The sequence below is a fragment of the Aulostomus chinensis genome, chromosome 8, assembly GCF_037954235.1.
Source record: "Aulostomus chinensis isolate RoL2024-O1b breed Wild chromosome 8, RoL_Achi_v1.0, whole genome shotgun sequence".
Lineage (NCBI taxonomy): Eukaryota > Metazoa > Chordata > Actinopteri > Syngnathiformes > Aulostomidae > Aulostomus > Aulostomus chinensis.
The window spans coordinates 22693294-22719634 of NC_141327.1; the positions used below are offsets into that span (position 1 = coordinate 22693294).

General features: G+C 40.7%; 1 protein-coding gene across 12 annotated transcripts in view; it reads right to left on the minus strand.

Annotated features, from left to right (window-relative positions):
• The window catches only part of inpp4b (inositol polyphosphate-4-phosphatase type II B), a 232724-nt gene that overhangs the window by 96186 nt on the left and 110197 nt on the right, over nucleotides 1-26341 (minus strand). Inside the window, exons 1-2 of one of the 12 annotated variants that reach the window (XM_086211746.1) lie at nucleotides 4715-5047; nucleotides 4128-4238 (exon numbers count right to left, since the gene is read on the minus strand). The exons of 7 other annotated variants lie outside the window; for them this stretch is intronic. The gene's annotated coding sequence lies outside the window, so the exon portion shown is untranslated. Of the gene's footprint in view, nucleotides 1-4115; nucleotides 4239-4714; nucleotides 5048-9189; nucleotides 9359-26341 lie in introns of those variants that run through there. 4 more of the 12 variants (XM_086211747.1, XM_086211744.1, XM_086211745.1 and 1 more) reach the window with 4 other exon arrangements.

The window sequence follows — 26341 nt, forward strand, 5'->3', positions numbered from 1 at the left end:
ACATAAAAAGCATTCCCAAAAAGCAGAATTCAAATGAAACTGAGTGAAACTGATGTGCTTTGAGGTGGTCACTGAGGTCGACGCCCTTTCTCAGACAGGAGCTGAGGGACTATCTAAGGACTATTTCATTTCATAATTAGTCTTAATAGACTCATATGGTTTTATTTGAAGTTCTGCACGTATTTTATTGTGTTGTGCCTTGAGTGTGTGAGGTGCCCTAGCTTGTTTGCTTTTTTGTCTGCTTCTTGTCTTGAGAGTTTTGCCTCATTCTCTGGATTTTGACTTTACATTGTCTTGTCTTGTTTACTTGTCATTGAGTGAACATATTATGTGATAGTGAAATGTTGTACGAGCCTTCTGGGCTTCCTTCACTTCACTGGCATTATACTAAAATAAACTAAACCATGGTACTTGAAGGAATGTGCCTGTTCTATTTTTCCCCATTTAGGGCTATGTCATATTTCCAGAGAAATTATGAAAACAAGACAGAACTTTTAATACAAATGTGATGGTTTCACACACTCTCAAGCCACTATATTAGGTACATTGTGCTTTTTTTGGCACAGCATCTTTATGATGCCACAACATTCTAGAAACAGCCTGTTCGATTGCGATGAGGTGACTGAAGAAGCCACCAGGAGCAACATATTCATAGTCAAGAAAAAGGCCTTACAGGGGTGGGCAATCATGTGCCATGGAGGGCCGTGTGTATGCAGGTTTTCCTTCCAACCAAACACTTGAACAGGTGATTCCACTGATTAACACACCTTCAGCCACAGAAGAGTGTTAATCAGTGGAATCACCTGTTAAAGTGTTTGGTTGGAAGGAAAACCTGCATACACACGGCCCTCCATGGCACATGATTGCCCACCCCAGCCTTAGGAGATAAAAGCTCTGTGATACGTTGCATTACTCGCTGAAAGTAGCCATGAGAAGAAGGTTTCACTGAGCATCAACGATTGCAAGGCTGTGGCAATGCTCAGTTTGTATTCTGGTGACTAAAGTATGCCAACACCGCACCCCCCAACACACACACACACACACACACACACACACACACACACCCAAAAGCATTACACCATGCTTTCTGACCTTACCGTGCCACAGCACAGATCAAGTCTTATCAGGGCAAGCAACATTTTTCCAATCAGCCAATGATTAACAGCCTGCACCCATAACAGCCTCAGCTTCCTCTTCGATGACAGGAGTGAATCTTCTCCTGCTGTGGTTCACCTGCTTCAAAGTTCATTGTGTTCTTCATTCAGAGATGCTCTTCTGCATTCAACAGTTGAAACAAGTGTTTCTTTTATTCTGCTGCCTTTCTGTCAGCTTGAACCACTCTGGCCATTCATCTCTAACCTCTGCCATCCACAAGGCACCCCCCCCCCCCCCCAAAAAAAAATACCAAAAATACCAATCACTGGATGGTTTGTACTCCAGATATTCCAAACGATGGTTGTGAGGTAAAATCCCAGTAGGTCAGCAGCAGTCATTAAAACCAGCCAGTCTGACATCAGTAACCAATTCACAGATATCACTTCTATAAGGTTAGACCACCTTGCCAACCTTGCTAAATTGTGGACATCCCAAATTCACTGAGTTTCTGATGGGAGAATTGGGTATTTGCTTCTATATTTAGAAGATTTATAACATTACTATTGTAACAAATGTCAATGCTGGTCAAACTGCATGTGTGTGATAGTGCCTGTGAGAGCTAGATGGCAGAGATCAGTCCAAAGTGCTGATATTACAGACTGAAAATACTTATTTGAAGTAGATTTGATTGTATTCTTAGTTTGCTAGCATTAGCAAGATAACTAACAAGATAATCATGCATTGCATGGACTGTGGTCACTCAGCATACTGAAAAAAGCAATGACAGAAAGCTCCCTATTTTACTTTGTCCTCAATAAATGAAAAGAAAACTGTTATTTTCAAGCCAAAAATGTTGTTTGGATTAAAGGATGACTAATTTTGCTTGTCATTGTGTGTTCAGTGGCCTACACAAGCCTTTGTTCTGGACTAAGAGGCTAAAAACATAACCTCCTTTGCAGAGGGAAAATGCAACATATAAAGTCAACTTGGTCACAACCCTAAATGTCATACAAGCTGCAGCAATGTGTCATGTGTTTAATTAAACGAAGTGCAAGAATATCTGGTGGTTACCACATGATGAACCTCACACCATATTCTTAAACACTGATGTCATTCTGCCAATCCTAGTTTGACCTCATAACCCAGAGCACGAGGCACAGAAGGCCATTACACACTGTGGCGGAGTGTTATATCCCCATGTAGCCATTACTTGCAAACTGAACGTTGGGTAAATGGTCTTGGAAATCCATTCCTTAGCATCTTTTTATGGCTCCTCACGATGAATGCTTTAAAAGTAATGAAGCTCTGGAGACCGTCTTCATACGCAAGATCAAAGTGGCTGTACCTCAGAAAATGAGAGAAAGACGGGTGCAAGAGGAGGAGCGCAGTGAGAGGAGAAGACAAATGATACCCTGCCAGGATCAAGGAGGATTGATTATGATGGTCATGCTCTGTTCCCTCTCACATGCTCTGGCTCTTGCACTTTTTTGTTTTTTCTTCTCAATCTCTTCACCTTAACATTCTCTTGCTTGTTTCCGTTGGTCATGCTGGTTGAGCACTACAACACAAACTCCTAATGATCCCCTTCACTAGTTTTCAAAATGGTGACAGTTGGGTGTAGGGATCAAACAGTTACCAGTCTAAGTCAGACTCCCAGTGGTTATCCTGCTTCTTGCTACCTGGGAGCAGCATCGCACCTGAGTGGAACACTTTCCAGTTAGAGAGTTAGGGACAGGAAAAACTCTGATTATGAACGTCTGTATGTCTGTCTGTTAATCTGCATATTATAAATGCATTCACTCTACTGAGGCACAGGGAAGCCATTTTGAATTGTGGCGGCGGTGGGGGCATTAGGCTGAAGCAATGTTTGAGTGATGCACTCTAAAAACTTACAGTACCGTTGAGAATCAACCAAAGTTAGCAAACCAGCATGCAGCAGTGGGTAAAAAAAAAATCAACAACAACAACAACAAAAACTTTCTCGAGATTTGAAAAAACTCCATCCAGCGACTGGAGGGAAGGAATGTGACTGCCTCAGTTTCTGATGTGCAATTACCAAGATTTTAGAATGCAAGCCCCACAAAACCTGCTGAAGTGAGAGAGAAGACAATTGAGGCATTAAACACGTCAGGTAGGGATGGGGCAGGAACTTGTCATGCCAGCACGGCTTCAACAACAACAAAACTTTTGCATTGTCAGTATCACAAATCAATCTCTCACTTCTCAAAACTCAGTGTTTTAATGTGGTAAATTAAGAGAACGTTTTTGTGTGAATTTGTGTTGTTCCTCACTTTAAAAAAAATGTCTTTGGTCACATTTTGACAGCAATAGTACACACATTAAGTCGGTCTCACTTGCTGCATTGATTCCAGTGGAATTCTGCTTGTAACTTGATTCAAGATGGTCAACCTGCCTTGCGTAATATCCCTGCTGGAAACACGTCTACCATCTAATGAATGTCTGACAATTCTGGTTACATTTGCCTGAAGAACTTCTGAGATGTAGACGTTAATTAAATCCGTGTGATTTTAAAATACAGAATCAACAACTTCAGTATTGGACAAAGGTTGCGGTAAAGCAAACTTACTTTGTGCCAGATTTGGTGATGACATTTTACAATTTCTGGGATGAGTGAAAAAAACAAATAGGAAACAAACAAAAAACAGACTTTGACCAAAATCAAAACTGTGGCTAATATGAATTGATTCGTCTGATCCACAACATCCTCTTTCCTGCAATTTGCACTTCTAAATCTATCGACAAATCAATATGTTTTTGTCTCACTTCTTGGTGACATTTCCAGCCAAAAATTAGGAATTGTGGCAGTTATGTTTTCTGAGACAGTTTTAGAGAGGAACAAGAAAAGTAAATCTGAAGCTTAACAGCCCCCCCCCCCCCCCCCAGCTTAGAGGCTCTGACACCACACAAGACAAGTTCTAAAATTCCTACACACGCACAAAGGATCAATCATAAATGAAATTTAAAAGACGTTTTTATCGATGCACGATAAGATGACATACTGTAGTGTTCACCTGCAGGCATTCTCAATGAATCGCCTGTGGAACTTTGAAGGCCACTGCCCATCAGTTGGCAGACGTAAACGTTCCAACTTAAGCCGTTGACGTATTGATTTTCTCCAGGCCCTGGGTGACAGACACACACACACACACACACACACACACACACACAATCATTCTCCCTTTATTATCCCTTCTCACCCTGTCTGTCTCTCACTCACACAGACTGCAGAGAATACCTGCAGGGGAGGACATTTATTCACATGCAATGCCAACAAATGACATTTTACATAAATGACAGCAGTGACAGTTTGGTGTTGGCTGAATAATACACAGCTCAAAAGAGTGTGAAGATGAGCAGATTGATATTAGGGAGGTCAGCAGTGTCTACATGAGTCGTGCTCCAATACAAAAAGAACTTTACAAATTGTCCTGATTAAATCATTAGAAAGGTAATTAAAGGCCACTTATTCTATCATGCCCATGAGTGAAGGAGGGCTGAGACAGACAAATTACACTATTAATACACTGGTTACACATCGAATAAGATACATGTAGATCTAATTCAACAACCCCACACAAACAGAAGGAAGTTCACTTACAGTTATGGTGCACACAATCCTAGCAAGTAAGCCAGTAAGTCAGAGAGAGAAGATATGAGGAGATCGACACAGAGTAAGGAAGGAGATGTAATGTCTTCCTTCTTCCTCTTAATAAGATTCAGGATGTCTTCCTCACATATCGTCTTCCAGTCCTCAGTCAAAGTAACTCCACGTATGTTGTGTTCGCCCTTTTTGAAAAGCAGCAGGCACACTGGTATATACATTAAATGAAAACATGCCAACACATGAAACACACACACACACAGACACACACCGCAGTCTCGTCTGTGACTGAGAGCTGGCTGGAGTGAGCTATCCTGGCGCTACTGCTGCTGTTGCTGCTGTGGCTGGCTTGACAGCACGAGAGACCAGTGAGAGAGAGAGGAAGGAGGAGGGAGCCACAAGCAGGGAGGGAGTCGTCATATACGAGCAGTCGAGGTGGAGTTAGGGGAAAGAGGAGGTGGAGGGAAGGACAACATAGAAGAAGAAGAGACAGAAAAGACGGAAGACCTAAGAAACCTAAGACAGCAACACAAAGAAGGAGAGAGACATACAGAAGAATATAGAGGAAGCAGGAGTGACGGAGCGGTGTGTCAACCCTCAGCTGCAGCTTGTGACTCAGATGGCCGACAGGAAATCTCTTGTTATGGCCACTTGAATTAACACAAATTCCACAAGGTGTTTGGGTGAGGGCGAGTGTGTCCGTACACCATTGATAAACACTCAAAAACACAGTGAGTACCACACAAGAGGATTGTTGAAACACTCACTATACGTTTGAACCAGCTAAGATGTTTTTGTGAACACATGCAGCTGCCTCTTGAGAGAAAAAAACCCCCCACAAAAAAAACAACACAACATCAATCCATTTTGAGACACAGATAATGAAGAGCAAACCCACACAGCACCAGCGGTGACACCGAGCTTAGGTTTTAACTACCTGGGCTCAGATCTTGGATTAAACAGGGTTTAATTTACCCAGGCTGACACAGGAGAATGAGTAATTCTGGCAGAACAAAGGACGCGCTCTATACTGGCCCTTATCACTCCTAACAGGTACACAAGCGAACACAATGAGACATGCGCACATGCATTTAAACACCCACCTAGGAAAGACACTAACGTAACATACACACAAAGTACACAGAGCTCTGGAGGTCGTCGCGATGAGGAGACAACCTCTCTTAATATGGGAGCTGGGGGTGTGGAATTAGAGTCTGTAGGTGGAAACACTGGATTTAACTGTTCTTGTTGCCTTCATCACCATGAGGATTGATGGCTTTGGTGCCAAGTGACTGTAGAGGAGCAAAACCCTTTTAAAGGAGGGCATCTCACTATGCAAACCAACTATTTACCAAAGACACTGTTAGGCCACTTTTTAGGTAAAATAATCATTGAAAGTTACCATGTATCTGATTCTAGACAAGAGACGCACAATGATTTACCACATTAATTGTTTGTTGACATAAGTGAGGATTTAGCTAGCTAGCAACAACAACAAAAAAGGTCACTTACAAAGGCTTATGAGTTCTTGCTTAACTTTGGAGAAAACTACAGTCTTTTATCTTTGCCTATTTTCCTTTCTTTCTTTTGGTGAATCAGTGTTTTCATGGTCAAGATTCATCTGGACAGTTGGTTGGCTTGGTTACTCTTTATGAAAGCATACTCTTATATATCAATTTATGGAACAATGGGTGGTGATCCCAAAATAAGTGCCCAAACTCCATGAAGATCTTTTGATTGTTCCTGTCGTTTGATATGGTGGGGGAGTGAGCAGTCTTGTTCCGCAGATAAGAAATAGAAGAAGAGAATCCATCTTTTGCTTTTTATTTGCTACATCTTGATTTTTCATGGGGTGTTGACACAAAATCCACAAAAACTAATAAGAATCCACTTTGGGTGAAGCCCACCCTTGTCTCTCAAACCTAGCCAAGTCCCTGCTGCTGACTCTAACAATGCAACAGAATGATTGTGCAGCTCTGCTGTTGATAAATCAATTTTTACAATTCTAGCTGAGACTACTGATGTGTTTCCTGCCCTTTTTCCGTGCACTCCCCTTCTTCTAATATTCTATGTACAATTGGAGTTTGTTTGAACCTTACAGGAACAACAATGCATGTTGAATAACAACATGGATAGAAAATCCTACATCAAAGCTTCCCAAAATATGAATATATCACCCTGAAAACTGGTAGTTTTTAATGCCACTTTGAAGTTGAGAATGCTTGACACTTTTTTTTTTCAAGCAGTGAGCTGCTGAAAAGCACACTGACACTGGGAGGGATTGATATCACATCCTGCATGAGGAGCCCAAGCTATCCAAGCGGTAAAGCCTTAGCACTCCCAAATCCACCCTTTTTTTTTTTTTTTTAACCAAAACTCACAGCTAGTCGAAGATGATCATCAGTCCACACGTTATTCAGCAACATGAATCTGTACGTTGACACTGCATGTGTTGAGTACTGCATGTACAGACCATGAAAGTCTTTCTGTGCATGGGGATCTCAGACAACTAGTCAACCCCTTAAAACCCAGACAAGCACAGACAAAAGCTGCGTTTTCTCTGGGTGAGCTGATGTTCTCATTCTTAGCTGTCTACCCTCGACATTGTCCTCACATTCATCCCTGACTTATTCTTTTCATGGTTCTCTACCTTGACCTCATTCCCTTGCTTTTGATCTACAGGGGAAAAAGGAGGAATGTCTGCAGACAGACAGAGGTGCAGTCAGACCTGAGATCACCATATTTTACCCTTCTCTGTGTATTTATTGAATTACCAGCAGCCTATTACCCCGAACAGGATTTGTACTTTCCATATCTTGGGTAAAGGCAAAAAATATTAAGCTATCCTTGCATATAATTGTTTAGGGGATTTGTAATTGTTCCAGTCTGGCCTGTGTTAGAGAAACCATACGGTTGGTTGCAGATGCTTTGTACTTCTTTTTCTGCTATTCGTGCAGGTCCTGGGGCATTAATGTGTGCAATCCAAGTGATGTGAGGCACACTTATCTTATGTAGTAATACTGATTTGTAATTCGATATCAACTATTTTGATGTGCTTTTCTGTTGTTTTTGACATAACATGCCTTATCAATTGTTTGTACTATTTTTGTGTTTCTTTTAAAACGTATCAAAGGCACCAAACGCAGCGACTGAAAAACAAAAAGCGTGGTTCTTTGTTGAAACAGGAGGGCTGAATGCCTTCTGGGTCTGGTTTTGATGAAAGCAAAGCAAAACTTTAATCTTTTTTCAACTTTAGTAAGATCATTGAGTGTAAAATCATGTAAGTGGGCTCTTAATTGGCATAGCTTTCCATGACTTAGCTTCTGTTCTCACGTAATTCTGTGATAATCCTTATCTCGCTTTGGAGGGTAAATTACCATGAGAATACGTGAAGGGTCTATGCTAAATTATAAAGTGGACTACAAGGAACAACAACAAGGGATTCATTAATGCGCTCTGTTGTTAAGAACTAAGATTAGAATTGAGTCAATATTTTTATATCAGAATTGTATTTAAGCTGCAGCTACAATAGCACCATTATGTCAATGCTAAATGCATTTGATCGTTTAATTAGCCAATTAGAGGAATACGGCTCAGCATGCTGGAATATGGGCAACAATGACAAAACAGAATCATTATCCCGACCTATTATGCCATCTTTGATTGTGCACAGAATATCAAGTCTCAGTGTTTGGAAGATGGAGATTTTCCACCAAATGAATTTACCAGTCTCTCCAGGGTGCTATTTTTAACCATTGCACATCTTCAACATGCCAGGGCAGGATATTTCCTGGAACTGTGAAATTTGCTTTTCAATCTGATAATGGTAGATGAATGTGTTCTACACATTAAGTCAACAAAATTACATACCATCCAAATACTGTGCACGGAAGGAACAAAAAGGGCCAGATTATCCTCTCTGGTGTTTATAGATTGAAATACATGTTTTGCTATGCAATGCAGTGCAAAAATGCTGACAGATATATTTGCCTAATTTTCCAGTAGAACTCATCTTATATAAGACAGACGCACGTAGCAAGAAATATCTCAGTAAATGTAACAGCTTGTTTTTGATAAAACTGTATCTTTTTCAAGAAATCTTAAGACAAATCTTTATTGACTGCTTTGGCAGATTATTGTTCTTATTAAGAGAAAGAACGCTATACATTGAGTTAGTAAAATAATCTGCCAATGCATTGAGAACATTTTTTTTTTTGATTTGCTGAAATAATATATTATTTCGTTTCATCCTACAGAGACGCTACTTGTGAACCGATTCTGTCTGATAGTAAGAAATTGTTTTTTTCTTTTTACAAGAGATTAGACACAAATATTGTTCAGTATATCCTCTGCTTCTCAAAGATATTCAATGACACACTTTAAAACAGTAGAGATTTTTGAACTTGACTCAGAGACTGTATGAAAACTTCAAAGAGGCTGGACTTATTTCAGCCTGAAAGGTAAATACTCACTGAAAGCTGACCTCAGAGCGACGGTGGTTTCCTTCTCCTGCATTTACTCTAAGTACAGAATGAACCTAGAGTGGCAGACAAGTTAATATCCCTCTCTTTCTCACAAAATAGATTAAGGATCCTGCAGACCTGTGATTGTCTGTCACAGCAAGAAGGCTGGAGGAGAGAGCAGGGAGTGATACCGACTGTATGTTGTCGCTTACAGGCACATTCTTTAGCTTGTCTACGCTTGCCCCCAAACAAGAGGCCCTTCCTACCACTCTATTAGTTCCACACATTTCCCCCCTTCCATCCCTGCTCTCGCCTACTTAATCAGGTTTAAGCTACATCCACTTGGTGTCTGGCCAACTATCAGGCTATGCGGATATTTTTTTCCCCCCCTTTTTTCGAGAGGCTCCAGGAATGACAAAGATGTTCTTCGGTAACACTGTATAGAAAATGTGATCTCCACAGAATCCCTGTAGGTTGGGGAGGAAAAAAAACAAAATAAGGTAGAATCAGCCTGCCCTCAGTTGACTTGAAGCGCTCAACCGATGCCTCCCTCACACTCTCTGTTGTGGTCCATAAAGTTTAACGGCTAACCCCACTGCAGACTAGGTTATAAAAATCAAGGCTTCACTCACAGTCTGTAAACATGACTTGGCAGCAAGTCCAAAGACTATACAACCCTTCTCAAATCTCCTCTATTGACTTGAATGCTGTGTTTAAATTACAACACAGCGCACTGTTTTGATAGAGTTGCATTATAATAGGAGTGTTTTGTCTCTGTCGGCACATCCATGCCATCACACTTCGGTACGGTGTGCAGGTGTTCATTATTGTCCATTTATTGTGAGCTGCTACCAGTTGAGATGCTGTGGTGAGCATCTTCCCAGTTTTATGACTGTGTTGTTCAGGTTGAGGTCCACAAATTCAGCAGAGGAAAGATGTTGCACACAGACAGAAGGAAGGATGCACTTTATCAATTTATCACCCTCAGAACATGCTGCTTATTTGAAACATCACACTCAACACCGCTGTCTTTGTCATGGCAGGTAAAACATCTCAAGCAACAGCTGAATGAACCCAGTTACAGCATAGAATAATGCATGTAGTCATTTCCTAATGTGCCCAAAGATTACAGGGAATTGCAGGTTGAAATTCCCTGACCTTATGTAACAGTACGAAGCTTCTGGCTCACCCCCAGGCCTGTAGGGACTACAGGCTATGCCACACACACACACGCATGCGCGCGCGCACACACACACACACACACACACACATACAGTAATGGTACTATAATATGCTTGCTCATGCCTGAAGTGGTTGATAGCTCCCTTCTTCAGAAAGCCAGGCTATAGGGGCTGTGAAAGTAAACAGCTCAGATCAAACCAACTCTCAGCTCCCTTTGAAGAGTGGGAGACAATTACGTAGATCAATGGTGCAGCTCAGAGCTGGTTAACAGCCTAGACAGGCAGACAGACAGGGATTGATGCCCCGTAAGATCTCGAGACTCTGCTCCTCTCTGACTTCACCGTACAGTCAAATCTGAGGTGTGCTGCATCTGAGTTGAACATACATGTTGGCCTACAATGAGTTCTGCCCGAGGCTCTAATAGACGCACCGTACCTGGAGGCACTTCCCTCTCAGGGCGAAAGAATAAAAACAATGGAAAGGATTTGAGAGTAAAGTATTCCAAGTTGGAGAGGGTCAAAGCTTTCTGCAGGTTGGCTGATCACGCGCATGTCCTAAGGATAGATACTATACAGCATGAACTTACTTCAGACTGAGGAACAAAGTCTCATGAAAACATTTTTATGCCATCTTATGAAAGGTTAAGCATAATTTCAGTGCATAATCCTACGAATGTACAGCAACACGTGCCTACGCAAACCCTTGTGGGTAGAAGTACATTTCTGAATATTCCTTTTACTCTCAGTGGAAAGTGCAATATTTCCCCATATTTGTTAAATTCCTGTGGTTGAGATCTGGTTAGGTTCAGAAACAAAATCCATTTGGTTAAGGTTAGGGAAATACAAATAGATGAATAAATGGCTGCAGCAGTGCCGACGTCCCCCTCCTGTCTCCCGATGACGTCAGTTATAAATGAATTCTAGAGCATTACTCAGCAGGTCTAGGAAGGAAGAGTGAAAGAGAACAGCCAGGACTAGACGACTGAGTTATCTCTGCATGATTGAGTTAAATGTGTTACGTCTTGCGGCAATGCTTTTTTGATATAACCTAACATTAACATGACTGCAGTCACTGTGATACAGTTGGCAGTAACAGAAAACACTGCCCTCCTCTGTGTCCAGAGAGTGTGTCAATGTATATGTGTGTGTGTGTGTGTGTATGTGTGTTTTCCGTACGTGCCACTTTGGCAGAGGAGATGAACCACAAACAGTAGCTTAAAGGTTCTGGCAGCACAATTTGCTCTTATCACGTAGGAGCTCCGGAGCAAGCTCTCCTGCGCTTTGTTTTCCCGTGGGATAACAAAGCCGTGTCCATATAGAAGCTGCTCACACCTCCTCAACTTTGTAAAGAACAAGGTGCATGAGAAAGTGGAAGAAGTGCACCACCCGGAAGCTGTTTTTCCTCCACAGCATAGTAAAGCCCTATTAGTTGAATAAATGACATATTTGCTAGATGATGTGAAACAGCTCTAATAAAAGAGCCTTTGGAACTGAATGTACAACTTATGTGGAAGTTGAATTTGTCCTCAGTGGCTGTGAGACAGCTGATGAATGAATAGATCCTGAAACTGTTGTTTTGTACAATAATGAATATCAAATATGGGTCTTTTTTTATAAGAAGGAAAAAAAAAAGGTAAGATCAAAAACAAATATATTTGTATTTCCTAGGAGGGGAAAGCGCCTCTTTGAGCTGTTAAAAGGCTTCCCACCCATATTTGCTTGACAAAGCAGAAACAGTGTTGGCTGATTTCTGATTACTGTACAAGATAATAGAGCAACAAAGAAGAGACATGAACCCATCTGCCTCACACTCGTCTATCTATCTTCCAGAGTGTAGAGTGGGAGAGAAAAGTAACGTATCATTATTTCAGACAACAAGGAGCTACTGAGGTTGACAGGCTATAACAATGTTTGCACTTGGAAGAGCATGCGCAGACAGACAATAAATTAATGATACACACATGTAGTATTACATATATCAAAGTTAACCAGAAGTGTTTTCATTCCAGTCAACATCACAATCAGTTCACCCAGAGGTGCACGCCTGCGTCACACAAGAGGACCTTTAAATCTTAAGTATATAGGCAGTTTTATCCAACTTTGATCATTGTGACACTCACATTAGAACACACACACACACACCAGACAATTCAGTCTAGATGCAGGACCACACACTTTGCATTCTCATTTGCATGTTCCACTGTTGCAGAACCTATTCCGTGCCCATTTGAGAACCTTTAAGGACCCTTCCAAACATTCTCACCAATTAATACCTTCTCAAACCAAAAACCTGGTTCACAGCAGGAAGAGAAAGTACGCTTGCGTGTAGTGATGACATTTCAGTGGGTGATGAACATTTGAATGCTTTAAAATGTTTTACTGACCCTCTTTTTTAACCATTGCAGCCTTGGTCAGGAAGTGGCTGAATCAGGGTGGTGTTTCAAGAATCTCACAGAAACTATTGTACTTGTGTGTGTTTTGCAACGAAAACAAACAAAAACTGTGAATGAGGTCCCAGTTGAGAGGACAAAATCAACATTCCAGTTGTTTCGGCTGGAACTGAGGGTGAGTTCTGACGTATCTGATGAAATAACGTCTCGTAATTTTCAACATTTTTCTTCACAGAGAGCACAACTCTGGTTCTGGAAAAATAGGCAAAGGCTGTTTTAGAGTGTATTCGATGACTTTTGAGACCCACTGTGTGCCCCACTGTTCACTGTAGCTAAGCCAATTAGCAGTCAGCTGTCAGTAATGCATACCAACAGGAGAGACACTACGCTTGCTTTGAAAAAAGGTGGTGTGCTTCTTTAAGACTTATCAGCGGCAATACATTAGTTTGGGTTAATTTCTCGTGCTTTTATTTTATTATATTTTATTTTATGATTTCCTACTGTTCCCGATAGCATTATCATCAAATTGGCTCTCTGGGTTTTAATTGTCTTGTGTAATTGTTTTTATGCGAACGAGTTGGTGCTTTGGGTTGTTCAACCTGTCTGGAACGAAACGCTCATGTACATAAACAAAAGTCTCACTGTAGGTTCCTGTGCAAATTTTCATTATTGCTTCTTTCACACCAGAGGATTTGAGTCAAAACCGGGGAGAGTGCAATCCAGCTTGTGACATTACAATTATGTCTGTAAGGGAATTGGACCTCAAATTGCCCTGTGTGTTGTGTGGGGCCAGAATTACACACACACACACACACACACACAAAACAAAACAAAAAGTCACACACTATACAAGATTATGACCTGGCTGGTGAGCTCATCAGTGGCCCAGTTAGCCATGGAAAAGAGCAATCCGAACACACACTCATACACTCACACACACACACAAATACACACACACACAGAGCCGACAAGCATCAGCATTTTCCACTAGTGTCTCTCTCAAAGGAAACCATTACACTGCAGAAACCCACAGGAAGCCAGGCAGAAAGGGGATTTTCTCAAGTACTTTTCTCTTTCCTCCTATCGTTCTCTCTCCCCCCTCTCTAAAAAGAGGGAAAAAAAACACTTTACACTAAGCTACTTTTCCCAGAGAAAAAAGATTACAGTCAGCCAAGCGTCTAATTCACCTGTGACCCAGTAATTCATTTGTCTGATAATCTGCTATTGCTGGTGACACTAACAATCAATGATATGATGGCTAGAGAGGTGAGGGAGGGCTTGGGGAAGGCAGGGGCTGGACCGATTGGTGGAGGAGATATTTGATTAAATTCTCACATGAATAATGCATTATGAAATTGATCCAGCCAAATCCTACCTTGAAGAGACTGGACTAGGATCGTACAAAGAATAGTTTGGTGGGGAGAGTTTTCCTGGAAAATTCGCTTCAGCATCAAGTACTGCTGCTTGGTAAAGCCATGTTCATCATTATGCAGGTCAGCTACACGCAGACAGAACACACTTTGAATTGTATTCACAGAATATAAAGAATATCTATATTTTCTACAAAGGGCCTTGAGAAAACAAACCCATTTAGTTTTTTTATGTATATGTGGTATATTTGCAAACATTCATGTCATTTAAAACATTAAGTCTGGTTTCTTTCACACTTTCTTTTTGTGTCATTTTAATTAGCTCCATTTAATAGCATGCATGTTGACAGTGCCTTAATGGTTTAATATGAATTTTGTGTGTGTAAAAAGGTTATTACCTGCAAATGCAATGTGTTTTCTCCAGTGAAAATAACAACAGACTCGCAAGTACTGACTCTTAGTCTCCAGTGAGTTCTCTTGTTATACTTGTATATAAATAAATATTCTACTGCTGCATTTTATTTGTGTTCACTTGTGGCTTTACTCTGCAAAATAAGGGTGTCTCCATGGCTTGGGGGCGGCATGGCCGTCTAGCGACTGAAGGGTCAGTGGTTCAATTCTCACTTCCCCTGGTGACCATGTCAAAATATCTTGAGCAAGACACTGAACCCCGAATTGCCCCTGATGGTCCTGCGACGGACTGGCGACCCGTCCAGGGTGAACCTCGCCTCTCACCCATTGTCAGCTGGGATAGGCTGCAGCAACCCCACCACCATTAACAGCTAAGGAAATGGATGGATGGATAAGGGTGTTTCTTCATACACACAGACCCAAACATCTGCAGTGTTCTTTTTTTTAATTAAATAGCTTCTCTGCTTTGATTTAGTTGGTTGCTCTTAATGAGCGTGCACTCTTCAAACAACTATTTTCATGAATGACTGCACCCACGCACAGTAAAACCTGGAGTGCACTTAATTTCAAACAACTGTAAACATGAATTGGTTCAACAAGTCACTTTGTTGGAGTGCATGTCAAAGCAGTGAGAGGACAATGTAGGAAAAGAAATGAATCATCTGATGTTCTCAGAATTAGCCCATGAAAATGATATCATTGCTGCGGAGGCACTTCAGAGGTTCAAGCTTTCTAACACTTTACTGCAGTGTGACAAGCTTCGCTACTAACAGGCTGTCCGTGGGGCTTTTCAGGTGCCATGTGAGACACATGTCGCGTTAACCTGACACGGCAGAGTGACTGCTGGGTTGTCAATAAAACGCTTTCGAGTGTTTAAACTTTCGATTCTTTGGGGGGGGGGGGGACCGTTTATTTCACTTTGATTGTCATCTGTCTGGCTGCAGCACGTTTACAAGGGCGCGACAGTTTAACAGTAATTTAAGTCAAGGCAGACACAGCAGTGGCGGTGATCTCATTCATCTGTACTTCATACTGAAGAAGCAATTCAATTCTTTGCCATGTCAAATACTCATCCAATGAAGGCAAATCTCATCCAGGTTTTGGAGGCTTGCCATGGAGTGTGTATGCTGAATATATGATATCAAAATGCTGCCAAACATGAGGACTTAAACAAGAAATACCACATCGCTCTTCATGCGAGGTCACAGTGAACGTAGAACAATAAACTTTTCAGTTTATCCCTGACTCTTAGGGGATTAGGAGAGGCAAATTTGGGGGAAAACAAATCATCAAGAGATATTGTGTTAAGTATATACAAAACCGATACCTCCGTCCAACGGCTGTTTCCAGCACAGCCGCCTACACATGTCTCTTACCCATAACGTGTTTCTTCTAATAATTCGTATTGACACTTCTAATCAATATAAAGTATTGCAGCTGCTTCAATACATCCAAATCACTTCAAATAAAATAGACGTGTATTTATGCCCATCAACAATCAGGAAAAACCCACAGCGCTACCTTTTCCTGCCTGTTTAATTCTCTCGCAGCTGGAAACACTGAGGCCATTGGCCGTGGTAATGGGGACCATGATAAAAACAAAAGCAGGGGCAGTAGCCAAGGGAATCATTACTAAGAGCAGACAATTTAAACTTAGAGAATATAATGACATTAAGGCCATTCTATATGAGAGGATTTCCAGAAGGACTCTGTCTGCCTGTGATGGCTGATGGGTACAGGGCAGATAAAAGAAAGGCACTCTCTGGGTTTGGAGAAGCAACTGGAAGTTCACAGAAGTGTAATTGCACAATCCATCAAATGCAGTCTTTGTTGCCTGCCTGGGTGGAATATGAAATTAAATGCACATAAATGAGCATACTTTATGGCCAGTTGGTATGGGTAAAATGTAAGAGCAGCAAAAGTGGAACTTCTATGTACAGTATATCATATCGTAATCACTGAGACTGCAGCATTTTCCCCTTCTTATTATTCATCATTGCTGTATGCAGAAACCCATGTTACACACATACAAATACAAACAAACAAACACACACACACACACACACACACACACACACACACGGAATCACAATAGCCAACCTGAAGTTGCCACAGTTATGACTGACCTGCCATCGACATGATTGAGAGATGTCAGGGCTGTCACCATCTGCGGTGCTCGCTCGCTTTTGTCTGCGGTGAGTGAAGAAGTCAAACCTCTGCTAACTTTTCACCAATCAATCACACTCAGAGGTTTGGAAAGCCTCACAGGAATTAACAGTTCTGTGTGACTTAATTAACCACGTAAGCCTGAAGCCTTTAATTAAATTAATATCTGAGCGTATTATTTCTCTAAATTGTTATTCACAAATGTAACCCCAAAAATCATTAGGATAAATTTCGCTGGAGTCAAACAGCCGCGTATTTCACACCCAGTGGTTGCCCTGGGAGACACCATTCACCCGCCAACTCACAAATGATGCCAACTTTAGTTTATGCTGTGCAGCTTCTAAGTGTAGAAGTGTGGAACCGTGAGACTGCCATTTCTCACAGGAGGCACCGTTCTCAATGACCTCTATAAATACATAATAGTTAAAACTGTTTTTAAGATCATTTTCATGAAACAATATTTCAGATGTAAGATTTCAACAACAATAGAGGAGCCTCTTGTACTTTTCCAGAGAAAAACAGACCAAATCACATCATCTTTGTGACACTTTAATATGAATTGATAGAGGTAGTTCAGTTCTTGCTCGAACACTGACACAGATATCTTTCATAGTCACAGGAAATAGTTTGTACTGTTGATACCATTAAACTACCTTCGATTGTCTGCTCTCCAAGACTGCCGCCAGTGAACCAGCCGCTAAGAAAGGCAATGTAGTTGGTACTTTCCTTAATTAAGTATCGCTGACTTGAACAACTTGTACTTTTGGGCATTTGTGACATTGACTGACATTGGCACAATGATGGTGAAGGAAGCAAAGAGGCCATGGGACAAGACGCAGTCCTTATCTAAGAGCTGTTACTCTCGTAGGTTATCACTGCTCTGCTGTCCACCCAATCACTACCAAGACCTTTCGAGGATATCTCTGAGATTGAGATTGGTTCTTGTAGAAGTGTGAGTGTGTGTGTATCTGTGTGTGTGTGTGTGTGTGTGTGTGTGTGCCATGTATTTCTAAAGTTGTGAAGACAGAAACCTGTATACATGGCAGTACCACAACGGGGACTAACCTCCATTTTGGGGGCATAAAGCTAATCCTCATGATGTACAGTAAATCATTCAATTTTAGGACGAAGATTCATTTTAAGGTTGAGGTAAGGTCATGAGTTACCATCAGCACAAGGGATTCAGTTTGGGAAATGTTAAGTCATTAGCTGCATTTCCATTAAATGTCATATGAATTTTCAGGAATTTTATTAACTCCCCAAAAGAGAAAATGCAAATTACAGCCATTTCCATCAAGTGGTTTCAATGAATAAACCAGGCAATGTAGCGCTTGTGTCTGACAGAATATGGTGGAAAAAGTAACAGGCAGCAAAGGAGAAGAAGACCGAGAAACACAACTCATTGTTTTGGCCGTCTACAAGAGTCTCCCAATGAAAAATTGAGAGCGAGGTTGAGGAAGTACCTTCAGTGGTCAAGTGTTCTTTGGTGACCGTCTCAGATATGTTGCTGCTTCTCCAGAGATGAAGGTTTAGAATGTGAAGGCAACGTTTTGTGCATTGTCTTTTTCAAAAAAAGGCAAAAACTACATCAAGTTAGCCTAAAAACCTCTCTGCGAATTGGAGGTAGTTTTTAACGCGTTGGGCTGTTTCCATAAAAACATCAAAATCCTTTTATGGAAATATGGCTGCTCTTGCTCGCCATCACTGTATCAACAAAGTTTGTGCCTTTTCTGTGTGTTTGGGAGAATAAAAGCAATTGTAAAATGCTTTTAAAAGTATTAAGAAAGTGGATTATTTAACAGAAGCCCACTATTCTACCAGTTTGGCAAAAATACTGACATGGGGGAAGGTGAAAGTGATAGCTCACCATCCCTTTCACTCTTTATTCTATACTGTTCTTTACTGGTAATCAATGTAGGAAGTCCTCATGATGTAAAGCGTTACATTTGTGGATCAAGACTCTTTCTTTAGGTTAAGGTAAGGTCATGGTTAGTATCAAGGTAGGGGTTCGGGATATCCAAGTCAACGTTGCTCGCCATCACTGTCTCAGGGTCTGCCTAAACCCCCTTCCCCTCTCTGTCTGCCATTAAACTCCACACTCCACACTTACAGAAAATTTCCACTACATTGACACTCATCCAACTAAAAGCAACAGGCAATGCCAGAAATATGTCAAGTCACCACCTTTTACACATCATGATTATTGACAGGGCAGGATTAACTGAGACTGGGATTCTCCATACTTCAGCAGTTCATAATTGGAGTGACAATTCACCACGGAACAGTGGCTGCTCAGACTAACTCATGAGACGTGGCTCCCAGACGCCAGGCAAATCGTCTCCAGACCAGGTTGAGACAAACACAGATGTCACATCCGTTGATTTCGGTAGATACAGAGATGCGCGTTTTGTTTTGTTTTTTTGTCTTACCTCTCAAACGTATTTGGTATTTGGAACACTGTTTAAGAAAAGCTCTAAAAGAGCTTGTCAGGTTAAATCAGCGTCTACAGAAGCTGCCACTTTGAACAGTTTGGTGACATCTTTGACTCTTAAAGGACTTCACCCTCTCGTGTGGAATTTAATGTCACCTATTTCAAAAGCTACAACAGGAAATAATACTTACTCACATGGAGATTTATTAGAGAGTGAGCGGGTTTTTGTGTTTTTCTTGTAAGTTATGGTTGGGCCACGAGTGACAGAGTTATCCATAAAGGAGCATAAATGCAGAAATGCTGGCCAGAGCACCATTTTCATTACAATCTATCATTTAGTTGCATTTACAAATGCAGGGTTTGTGAATAAGCAATGAGAAATAACCTTGCCATACTTTCACTACAGATTAAATCTAATGAAATATTGGATGTCAGATCTAGATTCCTTTTTTATACAGGATATACAGTATAGCGTTCTATATAATGTTAATTTGATTGACCAGTGTGTAAATGCCTATTGTTACTCCAGAGAGAGAAAGAGAGGTTCAAGTGGGAAGCAATAACAGACCTTCCATCTCTCCCGATGCCTGCCATGCCTCTTATGTGATTGTCACATCGTGGAAGCCATATGTCATGTGGTGAGGTAACCATGGCAGCACATTTTTTCATAAATTTCTTACATTTTTAAGTTCTCGACTTGACATAAACATGTCAAACATGGTTTTTCCTGTGTGTTTTTCATAGGGTAAAAGCGTCTACTGCTTACCTTTGAAAGTGAGAAGAAAAACAACATTTTGGCATCGCCACCTCAAAAGTTGAATCTCTTTTATTTTCGAGGATGCATGTGTGTTATTGATTCATGTACACAAGTCTCAAAGGAACCAGAGCAGTTTCAAAATGAAGTTTACCAGCAAACAAGCCGTAAACATTGCAGTGTGTGGCTTCTTAATAAATATTACATATATTCTTCCTTCAAATGCATAATGTGGATGTGGTGGGTGTTTTAGATTTGTACAGGGCTTCAGCAACTTCGCCTTTAGTGTCTTTTTGTGCATCATTCTGACTGACTGCTAAATTCATGGAGAAAGAAAATAAACGGGGCCATCACAACACCCCATTGTAAAATGATGCCTCTTCGGTATCATGATTTATAACATCACATTCTTACAATACACTGCTTTGGTATACTCGCCTGGGTTCTGGTTGAAATATCCTGTTACACTTGCACTACAAAAATGAGGAGTCTAAATTTGAGGGTAACTCAGCCAAATCCAATGCAAAAGTAAAAGGAAAAAGTGCGTGACGTTACATGGATCTATCCCAAACTTTAATGGGTTAATTGGCCCGTGTTTTACCCCTCAACCAAATTTGATGAAATCCAGTCTGTTCATCCAAATCCAGGGAGTTTTTGCATTTTCCTCTGAATCGACAAACAAACGCCACAAAAAATAGCATCTCCTTGGCTGATACTTCAGGGAACAATTAACCTGACAAGGGAAGGATTTAGTACTGGAGTGAAATTATCAGTTGGTGCAGCAAGATCATTTTACTGCTTATTGCTTGTAATAAGAAAAAATATCTGTCAATGCTACAAATAATTATTTCTTGTTAAATCTCTTGAAAATCCCTAAATCTCACTGAAATGCTCCCAGTTAAGTGACGGTGGCTTATATTGAGTGCAGTGATTCAAATTCTTGGTGTAATTTGAATTTTTACACTGTGAAAACTGAATTTATACAGAAAGTAAAATGAGCATCATTTAATTTTCAGTAATACATATTTAAAAGTAAATCAGTCAAATTAGTGAAAAAATATATTTGAACTTGAACTTAAAAAAAGCAGGGTCGGACAGGGGATCCAGTATTTGTGGAAGGAATAGCCATCACAGTGGTACGGAGTTGAAACTGATTGACTGATTTTTATGGTGCCTTTGTGGAAATCACCGGATGTACTTCATCTTCCAGTTTGACTCAGATGAGGTCTTTTTTTTTTTTTTTTTTTGGTACATTGCAGCGCACATCCCAGAACCCAATCAACATTCCTCGCTGATAAAAACTGAGAACTGCATGACACGTTCCCTCCAGATTGCAGGGAGCAAAGGCAGGATAAATGAGGCCGTGATTAGAGAGAAGAGCTCTTCCAGGAGGCAGCTGTCCCATCCCTTCATACCACACAAACACTCAGTAATAGGTTTGCACTGACAACAAACCACAGGTCTGTCATTAGCAGAGTGTCTCAGAGCCTCTTCACAGAGCACCAATGTGACACCAATACACACAAATAATGTTATTTGACACTTTCTTAAATCAAGACTTATCACTCTCAGATGGCTCTTGACTCCACTTAAACTCTAACTAATGATAATATTGAAACTTAATTCAAGCACAAGAAATAATTTCTTCTGACAACATCGTCCACTTCACTTTCCATTACAGGTAACTTGGCAGTCAGTATTTCAACTGGGATTTTTTTTTTTTTGTTTTTCTAATTTGCATTTGCAGGACTTGCACCTTTGGGAGATGTCTTTGTGTCTGCCAGTACCAGAGAGGCTTGTGAGGCCTGAATACATATAATTAACTTACATCTAATACCTTTGTTAAAGGAATTGTGTCTAAATAATATGTAAAATGAAACTGTGAGGGACTGACAGGCCCACATTAGGGAAGAAGAAAAGAAGTGGAGAATGTGGAATACCATTTATCTGTGTATCAAGATAGATCTTTACAATTTATGTCACGAATATGATTCATCAACACCTGCTTGTTGTTATAATCCTTGCCCTGACATTATCAGATGGAAGTCTTGTTCATGTTTAACTCATCGGTGTGTGAACTCACCTGGGTATGAATACATTATGACATATCTTTAGTTTCTGAAAAGATGAGATTGAGCTCTTGACTCTTTTCTCCTTGCCTCCAAAAGTGCAGCGGCGGCGGCGGCAGTCGTATTTCTGGGTGCATGTGGGGGGAAACGCTGAGAGTGCTCTTCTCCTGCCTCAATTTGAAATGTTCTCATTATTTTGTGCTTTCTAGCATAACGTTTAAATCTCATTTTAACAGCGTTGGAGACAAGACGCAGCAAATTAGTTCTACTTTGAGACATCTTTGTTTGAGTCCTTATGCACATAGACTTGGCTGAGCCTAAACTAAAAATTGTTTTAAATGGAGTGATCTCTGAAGTCTTTTCAGCCACAGTAAATGTTTCTTGATTTTGTGAGCTGAAGGGAAATCTGTTCCCCTCTGAAAACTGCTCTGGGTACAGTTGTAAGACAACAGTGACAAAATAAGACTAGCCTGTCACCCCTTGACAGATCAGACTTGAAGGGATCACTTACACCTGAGAGATCTCTAACCTGGTCGGACTCCTTCTCACACCTCCCCTCCTCTTTCACTTGTTGTTCCTTTAGCCCTGTGCATGTTCTGAAATATTCAGAACCACGCAGCTGTTGTCATCTTAGAATAGCTAAATGGGACCCCGAGGCAGAGGAAAATTATCGTACTATGAAATCCTCTACGAATGTTAGAGCAGTCATCTATAAACTTTGCTCCATCAGTTTCCCCTTTCTCTCTCATTTCTTTCTACTCCATAACTCCTATGGTGAATAGACAGCATGGCATATCAGACACAATTTAAAAGGTTTTTTTTTTTTTGTATTTATAGTCAGGGCAACATCTACTTTCTATTGTAATAATCTGCTTGTGGCACAACACCTGCTACAAAAGCTGAAAGTGATATATAAAACTTTTGACAGCTGATTTGTATAACACATACACAAAACAGCGCAAATTGCACTGTGCTTGCTCTCTCTCTTACAAAGAAAGCAACATGAAATGACTGAGCCTTGACTGAGTGATTCCAGATCTGTCACTTAAGCAGCTGGGGGCTGACGCATTGTGCCAGCTCATGTTCAGGGCCATGCCTGTGTCAGTTAAAGACTCTAATGAGACCCAGACAGCATGCCGTGCCAAGCCAAGCGAGGCTGAAAATCTAAAAGCCAACTACATCGAGACAGAACTTCTGCCTCAGGAAAAAAAGAAAAAAAAAAAAGGGGGGGGGGACCCTAAGTATTTGAAGGCCACAAACGTCTAGTAAAGGAAATACTGAGCTGCTTTTGTTTGTTTTTCAGACGGCGGCAAAAAATTGTGATCCAGCTTACACCGCCTGACATCACATTTATCAAAGCACCTTACACATGTGCATTTTGTCTTCAGTATTGTGTCAACTGTCCATCACAGTCCTCATCAGCCTCTTCATCAGATGATGTAATCAGAATGGTTAAGTAGCACTTGATGAAGGTCGTTTTATTGTTCAGGGTAAGAGACTGGTGAGATCAAATAGAGTCAAGAGAGTAACCTGAGTGTCTCCAAGTGACGTGGAAAGACTGGCGATGTTCGGGGAGCATGGTGAGGTTTGGACACTGACCATGGATAACAGCTGAGGAGGAGCAGTCTGACGCACAGCCTTAGGAGGAGTACGCCCATCTCGATTTTAATTCCAGGGGAGATGGGGAGCCAGTGGAGTGGCGAGAAGAGGGGACTGATGTGTGAGAATTTAGGTTGGTTGAAAATGAGATGGGCCGTAGTGTCTGACAAGCCCTATGCCGTAAATATGCTGAAATCTTAACCAAATTAACTCTTAGGAGCAAGAGATGATGAGAGATTCCAAATGTTGGTTTTTGATATATTTACAACAGCTTGACTTAATTTAGGGCTGAAAGATTAGGAAGAAATATCTTATTGTGATTATTTTGACTGATATTGCAGCTGTAATATGATCCACGGTGTCAGATTTATCAATCTTGGGTAATTAGTCATGTTTTAATTGAAAATCCTATTGAAATGATGGCATAACATTTGCCAGGATCTGTAAAGATGTTTTCTTAGAATAGGATTTGCAGGCTGGGATATCTCTACAGCACCACAGTATGGTATCTTGACAGACATTATGCCCTCTGCAAAGGCCATATTGGGATTTCCATAGAATATCGATTAATTTTTTTTTTTAGCTCTATCTAAATTACAACAGTTCTTCTTCATCTTCAGACAATACATGATTAATTGGCCAGCCCTAGACGGAGCCAGGTAACCCCAGCAGGAGTATGCAGTAGTTTTAGTGCTGGATGACAAGGAGTTGTGCACACAGCAGCTGAATAGTACAGATGTTTGAGAGGAGAACCTGCACCGAGGGTTGTTGCTAACAGGGGGAAGAGCAAGATAGACGATCGCCCCTGATTGACATTCAGAGATGGCAGCACAGTCGTTGTTGATGGAGATTTAATCAAGACATCGAAACGTTGACAGCATACAATTCATATCCTACTTTAAAGGTTCGCAGGATGCAAGTGACCTTTCAATAAGTTTTCAGAAAATACACAATAATAATAACAACAACAACAACAACCAGTGACTGAGTAGTTTTAGTTGCACAAAGTGAGGCTAGCGGTAACTTGAGTGTGGGAGCTGATCTTTTCCAGTGTGAGCTGAGAGGGATTTGCTCATTCAACAGTACATGTTTGCTGTTCTGTTAGCTCTGCAGCAGAAGAGTGTCTTGTGAAGTCTCCTCTCAGATTTGTTATGTTGCTGGAGTTTTTGATTGTTGGCACATTTGCAAACAGCTTGTTGATCTCCTCGGTGTGGAAGCCAAAATGAGGCAACGCTTCAGCTTTGTACGCAGCAGGAGCCAATCTAAAGGGGCTGTCCACATCGAGAACGGTAATAACTATAAATGTATTGTTTCTAAAAAAAAAAAGTTCTCTCTCAAGTGGATATTGTTGACAGTCAATCAATTCTCAGAGCTCTTTTATGGGATATCACATTCAACATTGTGGATGACACTGCAGAGAGACTTAAGTTAAAAAAAAAATCCACAATCACTGCACTGCGTGGCATCAATTTGAAAAAAGGGAGCAAGGTAACCAACTTTTGCAGTCAGGAATATATGAAATAGCATGTATTTAACTTATTTGCTAATGGTACGTTATTAGAAATAATGTCTCCAAACCAAACCACTGGGTTTTTGAATCGATATAGCATCACAAAAGGTAAGATCGGGTAATCAGAATCAGAAATCCTTTATGAATCCCTTGCGGGAAATTGTAGGATTGCAGTGCTCCATTTCAAAGTAAAAAAAACAAGATATGATAAGAAAAAAATAGAGAATCAAGAATATAAGGAGATATCTTTTGCAGATATTTACATTTTTACACTGAATGGGATATTTGTATTGCATGATTTATAACTTATAATAAATAACTCAATAACTGGAGTGCACTGATTCTGACACCCTTATCATCCAGCACCTATACACTGCAGTACTATTAGAGAGCATCTACCAAGCTAGTGTGCACTTTTTTTTTTAAACGCAGACATTTTCAATGGAGTGAAACCTCTGGTGGCAACACACAACAACACAAACACTGCTCTTAGGAAGGAGGTGGAGAATGAATGGAGAGTTTTCACATTGTGGGGCTCACATGGGTGTTGTTCAACATGAATATTCAATCACACCTCAGAATAAACTATTGTGTTCCCTTTTCAAGCAAATTTCATTTGGGATTATGTTTCAAGGCTGAATTCAGAGGAGGCGCATACAGACACACAAGTCAATGCAATTACACAGACACAAAAATGCAAATAGCTATGTGCTAAATTCAAATAAAGTTTGTGTAAACTGCAGCACAAATTTCATGTTTTAACATTTTATTTAATTTAACAGCAGTTGGGTTCGGATGTCGTTTGAAATGTCATCGAGAAACTAGTGTCAGGGTGTTGAATTTTTCAAACTGAACTGACAACTTTGCAATTGATTCAAAGAAAAGCAAAGTATTTTGGCACAACACTGCACAATCTGAAAAGCAAGCAGGAGCAGGATGAATAAATTACTTGTTCAGCAAATAGATCAGCAGCTGGAGTTTGCATTTGCTTCAAATCAGCTCATCTCTTTCATTTTAAAACCAAAAGATAGGAAGCCGGTCCTGCTTTTCTAAGGAGAACACTGTCTCCAGGAGTTGCAGAGTCACATGGCAAGAATACACACTGCCCCAAATATTAAGATACGGCACAGCAAATGTGCATCCCGGGGCAGCTGATGTCCCTGCTTGGCTTGAAGTGATGCACACTGATGATGCATGTTGCTTTACATGCAAGACTATGCGCACTCACAGGATTAATTGTGTATATTTACCATGGTCTGTTGCTTGTATTGTTTTACTTG